This window comes from Tenrec ecaudatus, chromosome 16, assembly GCF_050624435.1.
Source record: "Tenrec ecaudatus isolate mTenEca1 chromosome 16, mTenEca1.hap1, whole genome shotgun sequence".
Taxonomy (NCBI): Eukaryota; Metazoa; Chordata; class Mammalia; order Afrosoricida; family Tenrecidae; genus Tenrec; species Tenrec ecaudatus.
This window is the reverse complement of record NC_134545.1, coordinates 60,191,401-60,208,057: the sequence shown is the minus strand read 5'-3', so window position 1 is coordinate 60,208,057 and position 16,657 is coordinate 60,191,401. Positions and strand designations below refer to the sequence as shown.

At 41.9% G+C, this 16,657-nt stretch overlaps 1 protein-coding gene and 1 pseudogene across 1 annotated transcript in view; both read left to right on the top strand.

The window, feature by feature from the left end:
• Positions 1 to 16,657, top strand: part of ARID5B (AT-rich interaction domain 5B) — a 198,182-nt gene that overhangs the window by 41,569 nt on the left and 139,956 nt on the right. The gene's annotated exons all lie outside the window — the stretch shown is intronic.
• LOC142429954 (U2 spliceosomal RNA) lies at positions 7,232 to 7,377 on the top strand (annotated as a pseudogene).

The window sequence follows — 16,657 nt, the reverse complement described above, 5'->3', positions numbered from 1 at the left end:
CCTTAATTTCCTCCTGTAGAGCAGCTGGCGGGTTTGAACTGCTGACCTTATAGTTAGTAGTACAAAGCCTAACTCACAGGGCTACCAGGCCTCCTCTTCTAGGTGCTTAGCCTAGAGATGAAGTAGAGTGGTTTCTCTCTTCCAGAGAATGCCTCGCTTTGAACAGTGACCACCCCCCGCTTAGACCTCCCCTCTGACTTGTGTTATTTCTAGTCATTCCTAGTACGTTTTACACAGGTGACTTTAGTTAAATATTGGGTCTCAATGTAGAGCCCCTCCCTTTTTCTGCAGCAACCTTCTGTTGTGTGCACCATCAAATCCTTTCTGACTTATGGTGACCCTACGTGAGAGAATCGTCCTGCCTTATGGAGATTCCTAAGGTGTAATCTTTACAGAGTGACTGCCTTTTCTTCATTAGCAGCCGGGTGCTTAACCATTGGGCCACCAGGACTCCTTGTCAATCATCTCTTGGATGATGGGCTGCAGATGCTGCAGGAGAGAACCTGGTGAAGATCCTGTTTAGTCCATTTCTCTTTGGGTTTTGTTTCTTGTATTAAATAGCTTTCATTGTTATTTTTCATACTACCAATATTTTCCATGTTTATTTTGGGAAATGTAGGCAATACACACAAAGAAAAAGCAGAAAATAGAAACCACATATTTTCTTACCACCCAGAAGTAACCGCTGTTGGCATTTATATGAACATGTCTATAGGCAAGAATTCATAGACACGCACTTTTTCCCCATTTAAAAAAAAAGTCCATTGTTCAAGAAACACCTCTCTCCTTCTTCAGGTTCATTTGTATAGACGTGTTATGACGTTTGTCTCATGCTGTAAAATGCTCTCCCTGCCCTTTTATTTTTCTAGCTGCATAATATTTTATTATAGAGGTGTTTCATTTATTATATATATTTATACTATATTTTTTACTATCGGGGTGCTGGGGATTTCACTTACTCTTGAGTTTGCTTAAACTGTGTGATTTTCTTGTTGCTGTGAAGTATCTTGTCACTCTTCTCTGGTATATTTATGGGAGCAGAGTTGCGGGCTTAAAGTGCACACAGATACACACACACACACACACACGTGAAGTCAGACTCTCTGGCTAACCTTATCTCTAACTCCTCTCCCATGTCAACCTTTGGCATGAGTCTAACTTGTCTAACTGCTTGGTCTTCTTTCCCTTTAACCACATACACGTCAGTGTGTTGTCCGTGACTCGTTGTCTCTGCTCACTCCTGTGATGATTCGCCCTCTTCTTTCGGGCTTGTTTGAAGCCACGGCAGCCCTTATTAGCCGTCTAACTCACAGGATTTGTCCTCCTTGATTCAGCTCTTATCTTATCATGCTCAGTGTCTCTCCCACAGCATCGAGCACTTTACTCTTTAAGTACGAATATAATGTCCTTTGCATGTTGTTTTATGTGCTGTCTTATCTTCCAGTCCCTGTCTTAACTCACTAGTGTAGGCACTCTAACCTCAAAGCTCTGCCTACTAGGTTAAGTAAACATATACCTTTTATGATCACCGCCTTCTGAAATCTCTGAGTCTTCTGCTCTTAGTCTAACACACCAACGAACAATGGAAGGTTGACTTGTTTTCTTTTGCTGCACTTCCTAAGGCACCCTCTAGTGGAGTGGATGTCTCATTGCTACCTGGTCAGGGAAGGGACCTATTTGGGGTATTCAATTGCTAATTATTCTCGACCTAATTGGTAGTCTCATTCTGGGACCCCTAATTGAAGGGTCCTTTGAACAGGTTTGATGGTAGCATGCTAGCCTGAGAATCGCTGTTGTACACAATCATTGTAAATGTTGTGTACATTTAACATATTATTGCTGGTATTTATTGATTCTTCTCTTCTTCAAGGGAATAGGTTACATGTTTCAGGATTATGGCTGTGACAGAAATGTGCAGGAAAAGAAACCCATCCAGACTGGACTTACTCTGCCTTATCACTTTTATCATCTGCTTGTTGGTCTCTGTTTGAGGTGACAGTTTATTAAGGAGATGGTTTTAGATGGAAATCGGATGCTTCTTATTCTAGACAATCACGCTCATTTACTCCTTGCCTCCTTTAAAATGGTCACTTGGTAATGATTGTGGAAGATATTCACCAGCCTTCCAACTATGCATGCTACTCCTTTGGTTCACAAAAAAGTATTCTATTAGGCGGCAGAAACAATGCTTTGGCTTGGCCTGTTCTTTCACCAAGGGGGGAAAAAAACCCCAAACAGTACATTGTTTTCATAGCATCACTGATGATAAGGCAGATTTCAAAGCACGATGAAACGTATACTTTTCTAGCAGAGAAAAACCTATAGTTACCTGGTTAATTGCCCATCACGTGATGATTGTGTGTGTAAATACAGACCTTTCCCTTGGGCAGCCTGTGTGGGTTTGTTTGTTTTTTTTTTTAACTCAAGAATGTTCATTTAGTTCCTATTGTTCTGTATTAATACTTTTCATCAAAGATGTAGAATAATGAACCAACATGAAAGCTACTAGGTTAGGACAGCTTCTTTTTGACCAAGGCCTTCACCCTTTGTCAGCCCGCTGTGCTGGAGTGGAGAGAGTGGAAAGACTTCAAAATAAGATGGGCCTGTCTTCAAATGCTTCACTCCTTAAGTTGTGTGACCAGAAAAAGTTAGTTCTGCTTGGATTGCTTATTCAAATCATTGAAATTCATTCAGGATTGAATAAGTTATGGCCCCTAGTTCTCTAAAAGTCTAGAAATTTCCATGGGATTAAAAAAACGTTCTTTAATGCTAAAAGTTACCTAAGTCCATATTGTCTTGTAAACCATTTGCTTCTCTCTTCCTTTGATCACTCTTGTATCACAATGATGTTGATCTTAGTCGGTTAGAAAATCCAGTGCCAGGAATTCAAAATGTGTTCCGGTAGATCACACAGGAAACAATCAGATTGGCCACTTCTTTGACTGTGAACTGGCTATTGGTGCAGTTTGTCAGCTGCCGTGTACTAGGAAAGACCTGGAGCTCGAGTCCTGAAAAGATGACAGGCCAGGTAGTTCTGTGCAGCAGTTGGACTTGGTCATGGGGTCCCATGAGTTGACGTTAGTCACAACGACACCATCACTATGGGTAGGTGTGTAAACGTGCTTGTGAATTTGTCAGATCGTCCAAACCGGAAATTTCTTTTATCCTTGTGGTTGCAATATTTTAGTTTAGTTTTTGCTTTGTTTTGTGTTTTAACAACTAAACCACATTGATGTGGTCACTGTTGTGTGTGTTGCTTTCCTCCAGAGACTGTGAATGAGAATTTTCAATGTACGTCAGGGTAGCCAGGGTCAAGCTGGAATAACAACCATCTTCAAAATCTCAGTAGCTGAGCAAAACAAAGGCTTATTTCTTGTCAATGCAAAGTTCATGACAAACAAGGCTACAGAATTGTTCTTTTAAAAATCATTTTATTGGTAGCTCTTTAAGATATTATAACAATCCATAATTCAATCGTATCAACCATAATTGTACAATTGCTGCCTATCATTTTCAAATAATTTTGTTTCTTCTTGAACTCTTTGATATCAGCGGCCCTTTATTCCCTCCCTCCCCCACCCTCCCCCACAGGACCCTTTATTATTATATTATATGTCATTATTGCCATATCTTATACCTTCCAATGTATCTGTTCACCTGCAATTCTGTTATTTGTTCCCCTCAGGTGGGATTGTACAGTCATCATTACTATCAGTTCCCCCTTCCTTTCCCCACAAGCCTTCCTGTACCCTCAGGGAATCATTACTCCGGCTACTGTTTCTTTTTAACTTAAAAAAATAGTTTTAAAATAATTTATAGTGTTATTTTCACATAATGCACATGTCATACAATTCAATAGTTCAGTCATATCAAGAAGAATTGTATAACCATTACCACAATCAATTTTAAAACATTTACTCCCGTTACTGTTTCTGAAGGGTTTATTTATCTTGGATTTCATACAGCGAATGATCTTGATTATACAAATGAACACAAGCAGGTCTAACAAGATTAATGAGGTAAAACTAAAACCATAATAGTAAGGGGAGGAAATTTTAAAGAACTGGAGGATAGTTATGTGTTTTATAAGTGCTCTACCGCACCCTGGATATATCATCACTTCCGTGTGGCCCTTCTGTGAGGGACTGTCCAATGATCATACAGGTGGGTTTTGGGTCTCCACATTGTCTGTGCTCCTTCACATCAATTTGATTGCTTGCTTTTGAAGTTCTTATATCTCTTCCCATCGACACCTCACGATCGCACAGGCTGGAGTGCCTCTTCCATGTGGGCTTTGTTGCTTCCCTGCTAGATGGCCTCTGGTTTAATGTCAAGCCTTTGAGACCCCAGACACTATATCTCTTAATAGCCGGGCACCATCAGCTTTCTTCATCATATTTGCTCATGCACCCATTTTGTTGTCAACGATCGTATCAGGAAGGTAGTATCACAGAGTGTCAGGTTATTAGAACAAACTTCAGAACAGTTCTTTCTTCTGTAATGACTCTACATTGGATCTTTATGTCACCGTGTGCTTCTAATCTAAAACCAGAGTCATTGCCATCACCTCCATTCTGACTCATAGCAAGGGTACTGCCTCTGTGGGTTGCAAAGACTGTAAATCTTCAAGGGAGTAGAAAACCTAATCTTTCTCTTGAGGGATGGCTAGTGGCCTTAAACTGCTGATCTTGTGGGTAGCAGCCCAACACATAACCTACTACACCACCAGAGCTCCTTCCATCCTTCCACTAGAAAGGGAAAGTGTCGGGGGTGGAGGGGTCAGTGTTAAAGCCACCATAATAATCACGTTCAGTGGTAACATACGTGCTCTTCACTCATATATCATTCATGAATGGACTTATTAATTTCAGGGCCATGTCTTCAACAAGGTGGGGATATCTATTTCTCAATATTTTTGAAAGGAGGAGGCAGTTAGACATTAGTAAACATTGATGAGTATGTGCTGCGTGCATTTAAAAAGACGAAAAGCAAACTCACTGTCATGGAGTTGATTCTGACTCAAAGTGACCCTAGAGGACAGGTTAAAGCCATTGCCTCTTCAACGGTGTAAGGCTGTTGCACTTTATGGGAGTAGGAAGCCTGGCCTTTCTCCCATGCCACGTGCATTCAGGATAGTAATGGGGTCCTCTACACAATCACCTTTGACATTTTCTATCACCAATTCTTAAATGTCATCTGAAGAAATCTGTGTATTGGCTTTTGAATATTTGGTGAGATTATCACTTTATAAGGTAATCTCATGCCATCTTTTTCTTCTTAAATAAAATTTTATTTTGTTTTCAGTGAAATTTTACACACAACAAATTAGGTGTTTGTTTAACAATTTCTATATAACCTGTTCAATAACATTATTTACATTTTTTTCAATCCAAAAGAAAGCAGAAAATACTACAAAAACAAAACAAAAAGATAACCCCTAAGAACAGGTTAAAAGAGAAAGTGAGTGATAAAATGTTAAATTTTAACCTAGCTATGTCTCCATTAATTCACTTTCTGATGTCATCTCTCAGCTGTCTCTTAACTTTTGATGAACTTAAATTTTAAGTGTATGTTTTATAATATGTTCTAGAAGAGAAACAAGATACCAAATTCAAGTATAACCAAGAATAAGTGTAAACCATTGTATTGACTTCATACTATTGTTCCTGAAAACATTTTGTTCTGTTATGCATAATAAAAATAACTCTACTTCAGTTCCTATAACACTGAACAAATCCATCCCCCACCCCCTTATTCCGGCTATCCTTTCAATATTGCGAAAATGCTTGCCGGCCTTCTCACCTCTCCTTGCACCCACCCCCAAGATGTTCTCCCCAGTTCATACCAACCTCTCCAATTCTGTCTTCCTTCTAGGCTTCTGGGTCTCGCTTCCCCACCTTTCTGGTGACCCTTCACCTCAGTCGATCTCAGTGGGCCCTGCCACTCTCACAGGGTAACTGTATTTCTCTAGTTAGGTACTTCTATCTGGGTTTTCTCCAGCCTGCTACTCTCCCCCTAGCGCATGTAAGAAGTTATATCCTGCAAAGCCTTCCGTTATTCCCCTCCCCATTCTGCACCTTGTTCCGTAAGCAACGCATTGTCCGGTGCTCCCGTCTTCCCTGTGTATATGGAAACTGTCTTGCCTTAAAGATAGGCTCTTCCTACGTGTGCTATTTTGCAGTTTGCTCTCGTCAGTTTTTCACAGGAGGCCTAGCTCTGCGCTCTCCACTATGGCAGCCATGTAGCTAGGTAGCTTTTGAGCACGTCCAAGGTGAGGATGGGATTTTAGTCTATTTCATTTCAATCAACTTAAGCCTAAGATGAAAAACTGAAACCGTGCACAATACATTTGGTTGTCATTGGGCATGACTTGGTTGCTTGCTATTGAAGGAACATGAAGCTGAAGGAGACCTGGTTCCTGTCCCCAGGAACTCAGTGTAGCAGGGCAGATAGACATAACTATGTTGTAAGATTGGGTATCTCACCAGGGCATGGAGGAAGGTGTAAGCAATGCGCATTAGGAACATGGAAGAAGGTTCCTGAATACACACATGTCTTGCCTGGGAGCATGCTTGTGAATGGTTGAAGAGCAGCCGTGTGACTCCTGTTTTTCTGGCAGTCATCTCGTAGACATTGTTGTTGAGTGAATGGGGAGATTCCCATCCCATGTGATCTTCCTATTCAACCAGGATATTACTGGAAATGAAGACTCACGGTCATCTCTGTCTTGGATCTTCCTTTTGAGAGTTCCCGCATCTGGCTGGGAATGTGGGCTTTGTCTTGGCTTTCCAGACAGAAATCCTATACTTGATATTAAGTACTACTTTTCATGGCCTCTAATAAATTTGTGGTTCAAACCAAGCCTGTCTGCTTAATAGAAGAAATAGATATATTGTATGTTTCCCATTGCAATTCGTAACATTCTGCCAAAGTTTCAGCATTTCTGCCCAGAAAGTTTTCTGAGATGTTAGAGGCAAGATAATTCAGCTTAAGATTCTTTCGTGATTTATTTGGATGTATTGAGTTTCATAACCGACAACGTTTCCTACTTGCCAATGCATGCTTTGGTGATAAGTAGCCACCGATTGAATCTCAAAATATTGTCTTCATTCCCTCGTTAGGTACCCTTGCTTCATCAAAGCAATGCTTTCATATTGCATCCTGACACATAATCTACAGACTAAGATAAAAAATTAACTTCTTTCAAGCTAAACATTAAAAATTTTTTCCTATCGCTTCTCGGCCTTTTGGCTAAGATCAAGTGTAAAAATTTTTTCCTAAAAAAAAGAACAATTTTAGAGGGCAAATGAAATTTTTTCATGAAAATGTCAACTTCTACCTCTCTCCATTATCCATAGCTGCAAGTGGGGCTAGTGCTGGTTAATCAAATCCGTTTCTGGAAAGCAATTCCTCTCAAAGCCAATATTGGTGATTGAGCTCATGAAATCAATTTACCATGAGCAGATCTTTCAGGCCGATTACCACTTTCTCCATCCTATCTCTGTTCCAGGAGTGAAGTGAAACACACACACACACACACACTGGGCATGGGGAGTTCATCACTCCCTCACACATCCTATAAAACTCCAACTTTAGGACAAATGTCTAAATGTTTTGAGAGATCCTAGGAGCCATCAGTTTTTAATAAAGAACCCGCGGATCAAATGGACAACCGCGAATCAAGAGATTGGAGAGGAATCTCAGCGGGCAGTGAGTTACACGATAGTGGAGGAAGAACAACGGCGAAAAGACGGCGACGAAGGTTGCGTCACTTCAAGAAGCCCCTCTCGCTAAGCGGGGCACGGAGAACCTGCGGGATCGGAGTGCATTTCGCTGTGTCGACACAACAGCAGTAACAACAGCAAAATGAAGACAATCCTATATCAGAGAAGGAACCCATGGAAACATTTTTGTGGGAATGAACTCCTTCCTGACAACACCCAGAGGCAAAATGTTGCGTAACTAGGTGTGTGCACATTTTCGTCTGGGATCATCAATACCATTCATTTGATTTGGAAAGAGCCCTGTGGTGATAAAAATGTTATGAATTCCTTTTTAAAATAACAACTTTTCAGTTAACCCCCTAAACTAAAACACTCCAACATTTCAGGTAACTCTTTGTGGCACATTTTTCTAATGGTCTACAGACATGTGACAGGGAGCCTGGTGGTCAGCGGTGCCTGTCTTAGTGGTGCATGGAGTCCCTGGCTGTGTTGCAAATGGTTGATGTGCTGGGCTGCTAACCGAATGGTTAGAGTTCTTCCAAAAGCACCACGCCTCGGAAGAAAGTCCTGGTGGGCTCCATCTGCAAGCCTAAGGTGACATGCCCCGTTCTACAGTGATACTCGTGCACTTGTCTTGAGTCAGAAGTGCCTTGACAACACGTGGTTGGGATGGCGCCTAACTTCGGGTGTTGGCACAGATGATTTGGAGAACCTGAAGTTCATCACGCAACGTCTCCCTCTGAATTAAAAAAAAAAAACATTTTATTGGGGGCTCGTACAACTATTATCACAATCCACCCATCCATTGTGTCAAGCACTTTGGTACATTTGTTTCCCTCATCATCCTCAAAGCACTTGCTTTCTACTTGAGTCCTTGGTAGCAGCTCCTCATTTTTTCCTCTACCCCCTCCTTCTGATTTTTATAGCCCCCAATTAAATGACATGTCAGGACATTCGTGAACACTCTTCTGACAGCCTAAGGCCCATCAAGCACTTTTAGTTAAGCGCTGCTGACTGACTGAGTCCTTTTTAACTCGAATGAAACCACTATACTGTGAAGAAGCGAAACAAGGGAGTTGCTTGGAATTCCACTTTCCCATAGGAACCTTTCCGCTGTCGTGAACCTGACAAGACGGACGGAAGGAACACATGTCTCTCTGTCTCTCATCTCATGTATTTCTCTTTTATATTTGCAGATTCTATATTCTGAACGCAGAGATGGATAATAGATGAATCTTGTTTTCTACCACACCTGACTGTTGTGTTTATTAGTTACTTCCTTTCCAAAGGGTCTAGGGAAACTTTCAACATCAGGAAGTACTATTTTAAAAACCTGTTGGTAAAGTTGTGAGTTTTTCAGCGCCAAGGCGTTGATACTGACTTCTGACAGCCCCAGGTGTTCCAGAGAAGACATACGCTCTGGTGTTTCCTTGGCTCTGGTAGTACAGTGCTGAAAGCGCTTTGATGCTAACCTGCAGGCCAGCGGTTCAAGCCTCAGCATCCTCAGGTGTTTGGTGGAAGAAAGAAGCGGCAGTCTACTTCTGTAAAGAATGAACTCCAAAGGAAATCCACTGCATTAGCAACTCAATGGGCAGCTCTCCTGTGTCCTCTCTCACCTGTGAGTAGGAGTAGAGTCCATGCCAATGGGCTTTATGGCTCATCTTAAATGGAATCAGAGCGCCAAGACGTTCTTTCCCTGGCACTGCTGAGTGGGTTTGAACTGCCAACTGTTAGGTTAGCAGTTGAGTGCACACTGTTCTTTGGTGAAGCAAGACATGCATTTTTTCTACGGCTGAGGTTGGACACTGCAGGTGTTCATAAAAAGAGGCCTGTCGAAGGATTCTGTGGAAAGTCCAGTTCTTGAGAGTCAAGTTCGTTTAGTGTCCACAACAATAGCAACACTGTAAATATTGATCAAATAAGTACTTGGCACCTTTTACCCAGGGACCTCTGCATTGAGTTAATGGTTCCAAATTTGGTCTGTATTCTAGCAGTACTCAAGATGAGAGCTTTTCTTTTGTTTCTCTGATAAAGTTTCCACTTGCTATTTACTAGACAAAACTACTTAAAGGGATGAGGAAAAAGGTAGCCCCTCCCTCTTAATGTCATGGTCTGGCATATAATATATGTTCAATGCATGTGTTGAATGAGTGATGGATGACTAGACTTTAATTTTATACCCCAAATCAGCCTAACTAACATAGAGTAAAAATGGGCTTGAACACTGGAATCCTAATTTCTAGCTTTCTCATCTATAAAATTGGCATCATAACTCCTACCTCATAGCATTGTTTGATAATTTTATAATATAATGGATTCCAGGGGTTTAAGATATGATGTGGCACAAAAAAGTACTGTATACACCATAACATTTGAAGTCTTTGGCCTTCCGTGATGAAGACTTGGTGCTCTGGGGTAAGCAGTGGCCTGCTAAGTGCATGGTCTCCTTTCCAGCCCCACAGCTCTTCCACGGGGGAAGATGGGACGGGGTGCTCCCATAAAGATTTACAGACGGGGAACCCATGGGGTAGTTTTACTGTTAATTGGACTCAATAGCAGTCGATTAAATTAAAATAACCTGCATGTAGGTCAGCTGTATACCAGCCTCACATCATCAGATGTGAAGTCCGAAATAACCCCCCACGCACCTGCCATTTTGGTGGGTCACTTAACTGGGTGCCCATAGATCAGATGCTGTTGAAACAGTACTTTTGAGACACCGACAGTCTTACAAATGGTTAATTAGTTAGCTCCTGATTGGAGGTGGAGGTCTAAGAATCTCAACTCTGGACAGATTGTGAGTGCAGACTGCAGCGAGGTGACTGATAACAAAGGATAATTGTTATCACTAAAAGATTTACTGGGAAGCTGAGCCCTGGGTAAAATTGCTGATTTACAAACTTTCCCAGAGACATATATGACTCACTGAAGTTGAACACTTCCAATCAGAGACTGCAACTGCTCTACATCCAAGCATCAGGTTCAAGTCAAGCAAAAGGAAGGAAGTACTGGTTTAAAGGGGAGTAGATTGTCATGACTCAGGAAAAATAAAGATGAGGGCCCCCATCTGTGTGGCGTTGCATAACTGACGAGGCTCCATTAAAGACGAGCTCATTGCTTGTATTGCAATCCTGAACGCTTAGGTCTCTTCGGCACCTTTCAGGATGCTGGTTAATGACTGTGGGCATGCCTTGGTAGTGGGGACATTGCATGTGGTTTGCGACATGGATGAGGAGGTGTTTGCCAGGCAATCTGGTTCTGACAGTGTGCTGCGGGCCGCCTTCAGTTTGACTGTGCTGCACTCTGTGTTGCTATGAAAGGAAAAGGCAATCCAGCCAAGCCTGGCACTGATGGCTGGAATCACTACCGCTCTGAATACACACAGTCCGCAAGGTCAATCAATCACTGGAAGAGAGGTAGCATGAACGATCTGACAAAGGCCCTCCTGAAGCTTGGGCTGGGATAAATGTCCCCGTTCCTGGACACTACCATAATCCATTGCCACATAGAATTAGTCATCCGTTTAAGTCACCCAAAAGCAGTTGTGGTCTTCCAGACAGTGATTGGTAATTATGACTTATGAGGCTATAAGTATATTGAAGGGATTTGGTGATATGATAATAAATCCCGGGAGAAGTGGGATAGTTTCTCGTGTTTGTAGAACCTGAGAACTATGTAGAGAGAGCCTGTGTGCAGCACCACCGGTCTTATGCTTTCCTTTCGGTGGGAGGAGCCGGTCTCCTATTAAAAACGTGCAAGGCCCTTCCACTGGGGCAATGAGAATCCACTGAAGATGTATACGGAGATCAAGATTTCATTTGTATGGTCCATGAAGCTTTTAGCACATGGAAAATACCATCAGAGAAAAAGACCATCAGAGAAAAAGAATATATTTCCTCCTCTCCTCTTCTTAAGTACCTCAGCTATGCTCTCTCTTTTTGAAAATGAATTTTCCGTAAAGAGAAAAAGAAAAAGAGGCGACAGTCCTGGGCTGCTCAGTTGTGGCTCCTTCATTAGGCTGGGTTTCTCCGGTTTCAGAGTCTGTAAAGTAAAGCATTAACTGCGAGAGGGAATGGAACCCTTGTCCTGGACTTTGTTTCTCTGCCTTGTTACCTCCCGGGCTGCTCATGACAGAGTATTAAGAGGAACCAGCCCACACCTGCACACCGGCTTGACTAACACTCACAGCCCCTGAATGGTGGCCTGTCATTGGAGACTGCGACAGCACCCTATTTCAGTTGAAGACGCAGCGAGACAGGTGATCGCAGGATGGTGTTGCTGCTCAATAGAATGGAGCTGGCGAGCATTTGACAAGGAAGACCATTTTTGTTAAGTTCATTAGCCCCATGGAAAGTACTGCAGGTCTCGTGTTGGTGGGATATTGAGAATTGGCTGCTGCATCTTCGTGGTGCTCTGGATTCCTGTGCTTGCGTCTTGGTGATTAGAGACTTCGATCATCATTCCTTCTTGAGGCCCATCCCATGCAACGGCGATCAGTACGATTACAGTGAGAGTTTGTGCCAAGCAAGCCTCCCCGATGGCACGTGGGTTGTGTGCTGGGCTGCTGACTGCAGTGTTAGTAGCTGAAAGCCACCAGAGATAGACGAGGCTGTAACTGCTCCCCTTAAGATTTACAGTCTTGGAAACTCAAAGATTTTCTATGATTTGGAATCAACTCAATGGCAGTGGGTTGGGTTATGTGGTAGGCACTGTAAAAGCAATAACCTGTCTAGCCAGCCCCCCTACAGCCTTGACGCGCTTAGCAACAGTCATTGTGTAGCACTTGTGCATAGGGATAGATGTGCCTGGTGTGGACAACTGTCAGGATCTGCCCCAGGGTCATATTGGTTTTGTACATTCTGTGGTCCTCAAATCCCCTTTAGATTTCACCTTGTTTGATTTTGAGTCTAGGGTTAAATATAGGGTTCAACTTACTGGATAATCACATGGACTTAGAGATGAGAATCTGCACATTAGTAGCTACGGAGTGGACCCAGGCCTCCTGGTTGGGATAAGACAGCTCCCAGGGGTGCCGGTGAGCAGGAGTTAGGCCTGCAATGCCAGAACTGTCAAGGGGACACCAGGGCATGGGCAGAGATATGGAGGGAAAGGGCAGGAAGTACTGAGGAGAAGGGCTAGGTGCAAGGGGCTGATGTAAAATCTTTTGACATTTTAAAGTCGTGAGGCCATATTGGCGTGCACTGGCTGAAGGGCAGCCCCATATAGCCCCGGTGTCTCGGTGTTAATCCAGAGGCGAGAATCAATCTAGATTCTGTCTGTAGCTTACTGAAAGCCCACCCTACAATGCTTAACTGAATAGTGCTCTTCAAAATGCACTGACTAAAAATAGTTTCATCTGCAGTGTGAACATAGTTTCATATTTATACTAGCATCTGGCCTAAGGAATTGAATACTCCATTCTTTAAATAGCTTCACTTCAGCTCTTGAATACTCTGAGAAGAAAATCTCCCCCAGCCAAACACCTTGTTTACATAGCCATGTTTAAATGCAAACAAGCTCCCTTTTTTAAAGGAAGGAGAATATTAATTTGTGAGGCGCTGATGGTGCTTTGGGGAGGGGGCAGTCTCTTGGGGGAGGGCTAAAGAAAAAAGGGGCGTGATAAAGAAGTGAGTTTAAAATGTGTCCATGTAGCAAATGATGCGTGTTTACTATATTTTGGACGGTTTAAATTCTTACGTTTTCCTAAATTTGATTCAGAAACATGTAAATAGTGCGCATGCGCTGGGTGTACCGCCTTTGTCATCAAACTGAAGTCAGCTAGAAAGAAATTCTGAGGGAGAAAACTGTATGCTGCCGCTAATGCCCAACAATAATAGAAATACAAGCCTAGATAGACTTTAACTTTTTTCCTCGAGCAAATGCTTTGGGGCCGGAAATCATTTGCCAGCAGGCAATGAATGTACTTTTGTTAGTCTTCGGGGGATCCTAATGGTTAGTCCCCATGAAGAAATATGTGAAAATAACACACCAAAAGGTAAACATTACGAATGGATGGCTAATGATTAGCTGTTACAGTCCAAAAGGGCAGAGGATTTTTTTAATACTTTTATGACTCTTACCCAGGCTCTATTGAAAGATTGTATATCCCGAGTTCTATCCACTTCAAATCTACGCTTTCTTTGAACATCCTTCTTCAAGCATCATGGGAAACAGTCCCCATGTTTACACATATGTTTCAGTAGCAGGCATGACTATGCACTGGTTTTAATATTGTGTTAAAGTAGAGGAAACGAAAATTTTTTTTAAAAACCCTACTTCCTGAATCCACAGATTGAAATTTATGACTGCCCCTCCACTGCGGCCATCCCGAAAAGTAAGTAAATAGCAAGGCTAGGGGGGTGATTTTGGCGGGTAGACGAACAACCGCTAGCATCTAGGCAAGCTGTGACTCCATATACCCAAACTTGTGTGCATGTAAGCCAATTCAGAAATAACAACCCATGTTACCAGTTTGCATTTTTTTTTCATTGCTACCAAAAACGAAAATGGCTTTTTTGAGTCCCTGGGGGGGCTCAAGTTTTACAACTGAGATGAACTCCTTAGTTCATGGCTCCTCAAATGTTCATAGATGGGTAGGTTTGAGGAGTTGCAACATAAAATCATTGATTAGATTTGAACCTGTAATCACAAGAGCTAGGCCCTGTGTTGCTGTTCAGCCGTCTGTAGAAGTAACTGCTTGGAGGAACGGAATGTTCTGGAAAACATTTGAATGGCTTCACATAGACGTCGCTTTTCGTTTCCCCAGCTACAACTCAAATGTACGGTTAGACCTTCTTTTTACGTTTTTCCTTATTACAAATGTAATATGGTTTCATGAGAGAAGGAGAGACATGTGAAAAGAAGAAATAAAAATCAGCTACAGTCCTGCTACCTGGGGCTACCACTGGCAGCAACTTCATTGCCATTTGCTGTGCTTCTGAATTTAATAGGTCTCTGGTTGCAAAGATTTATTTGGAGCAACAATAATAATTTGATTCCCCGAATACACATAATTTTAAGATAGATATGATTGGAGAAAATTAAAACATGGAGGCAGGTAGGGAGCATCTTTTAGAAACGGTTTTTTAAAGGTCCAACACTGGTCCTTTTACTCCACGAAGAAATCTTTCTCCCTGGACTCCTACTGGCGCCCAGTGAACCCTCCTCTCATCTAGGGTTCGAAGAATCACAATAGTCCCATCTGATCCCATTTTGCACGCATCATAGCAAACCTTCCTTTGTTCTGCCTCTAACACAGGGCTCACTCATCTTACCTAACCATGGAGTTTATATTTTACGTGATATGTGTTTTAGAAAGCTCTCTGCTTTTATGTCGAATTAAATACTATCGCTCTGCCACAGTTACTCATTGGAGCCAGCTTCCTTTGGGGGCCTCAAGGGCTCAGGATGTAAATGCTTCACACATGTGAAAATCCTTCTGCTACTTTACAGGTGGCACTAATGGTGCTTTCGAAGCGGGTGGTGGTTTAGGAGTAGAATGTTCATCTTCCGACAGGAGACCCAGGTTTGAGTCCCAGCCTGTGCACTTCATGTGCAGTGAATTCTTGTGTGTTCTATGATGTTGAGTAGGATCCCACAGAAGGAGTAGGAAGAAAGGGCTGGCGATCTGCAACCAAAAAAAGCAATCAATGAAAGTCCTATAGAGAGTCTCACAAGTCAGTGACCAACAGTAATAATAATTATTGTTAAATAATTATTATTATTAATAACCCCTTCAAGACTCCCCAAGAATGTTTTGATTCTTTTGACATGTAGTTTATGGATGAAACAGCTCTGGTGTTTTCAAGCAACAGGGCTCATTACATATACTCTTCTACTGTTGAAAGTACACTGGCGAATCATTGTCCACTTAAAAATATGGTCTACAGACTACATGTGTTGCCCAACAAATGTGACATCTAATAAGGCCACTACATTCTTGTTCTAGATCTATGCTTCCAGATTTCTGCCTGCAACCTATTGTTTCTCCTTCGTGGTTTGACATGTACAGTCAAGACTTGTATTCTGTTTGGCTTGTATAGTCAATTTGGAGAGCTTATTTATAAAAAAAACATACCTTTTTAATATAAAAATGTTAAGATGGGCAACTGTCATCCAATCCTTGCAAAGGTTTTTTTTGTTTGTTTGTTTAAAAAGCTAAGTGTGAAGAGTGCATTTATCTCTATTAGATTTAACATTATTAGATTTAGGCAACCTTTCAGCCTCTTAAGAGCTTTTTGCTCTTGAATCGAATGCATTTGGATCCTATCTTCCAACTATGTCATTTGCAAGTTAGAGAAGTCTTCTACATTTACATCTATTTAAGGAGTTGGTTAAAACTAGCAACCACAAGACAAAGACAAGCCATGCTTACTATTTGGATAATAGATTCCCATATTCCTACCTGAATTTCCTTTAAGGTATCACTTGACTATTAAGCTCATTGTAGGGACTTTTAAGCTCATTTGACTTACTAGTAAGTATTTATTTTTCCAGAGGCCCCGATTCTGAGTAATATTTTTCATGGGTCCATAAGCCATTAGTGAGCGACAATTTTTTTGTACTTGGACAAAGGGGAACTAGCGGTATGGGACGACATGATTCAGCCAGCTGTCATTCATCCTAGTAAAAGAAGGGAAAACCCCTTTATCACGTGTTTTCTTATGAAATGATAAGCTGGGGTAGTTGATGATGAGTCAATGCCCACCTTTCATCTAGAGGATTTATAATGTGTAGACTAAATACCAACCATTCAATCCATATGTTCCCTTTTCAAAGTGTTTTGCTAGCATGTAGATAGAACTTTCACAGTGAGTGTCTGAGTGTTAATGTCTCTTCTGCTAATGTGTGTGCCATTTACAATGAAGAGGGCGATTTTATGTGAACAAAGGGTTGGAAGGCTAGCTCAGTACAATAGAAGGGAGCTCTGAGAC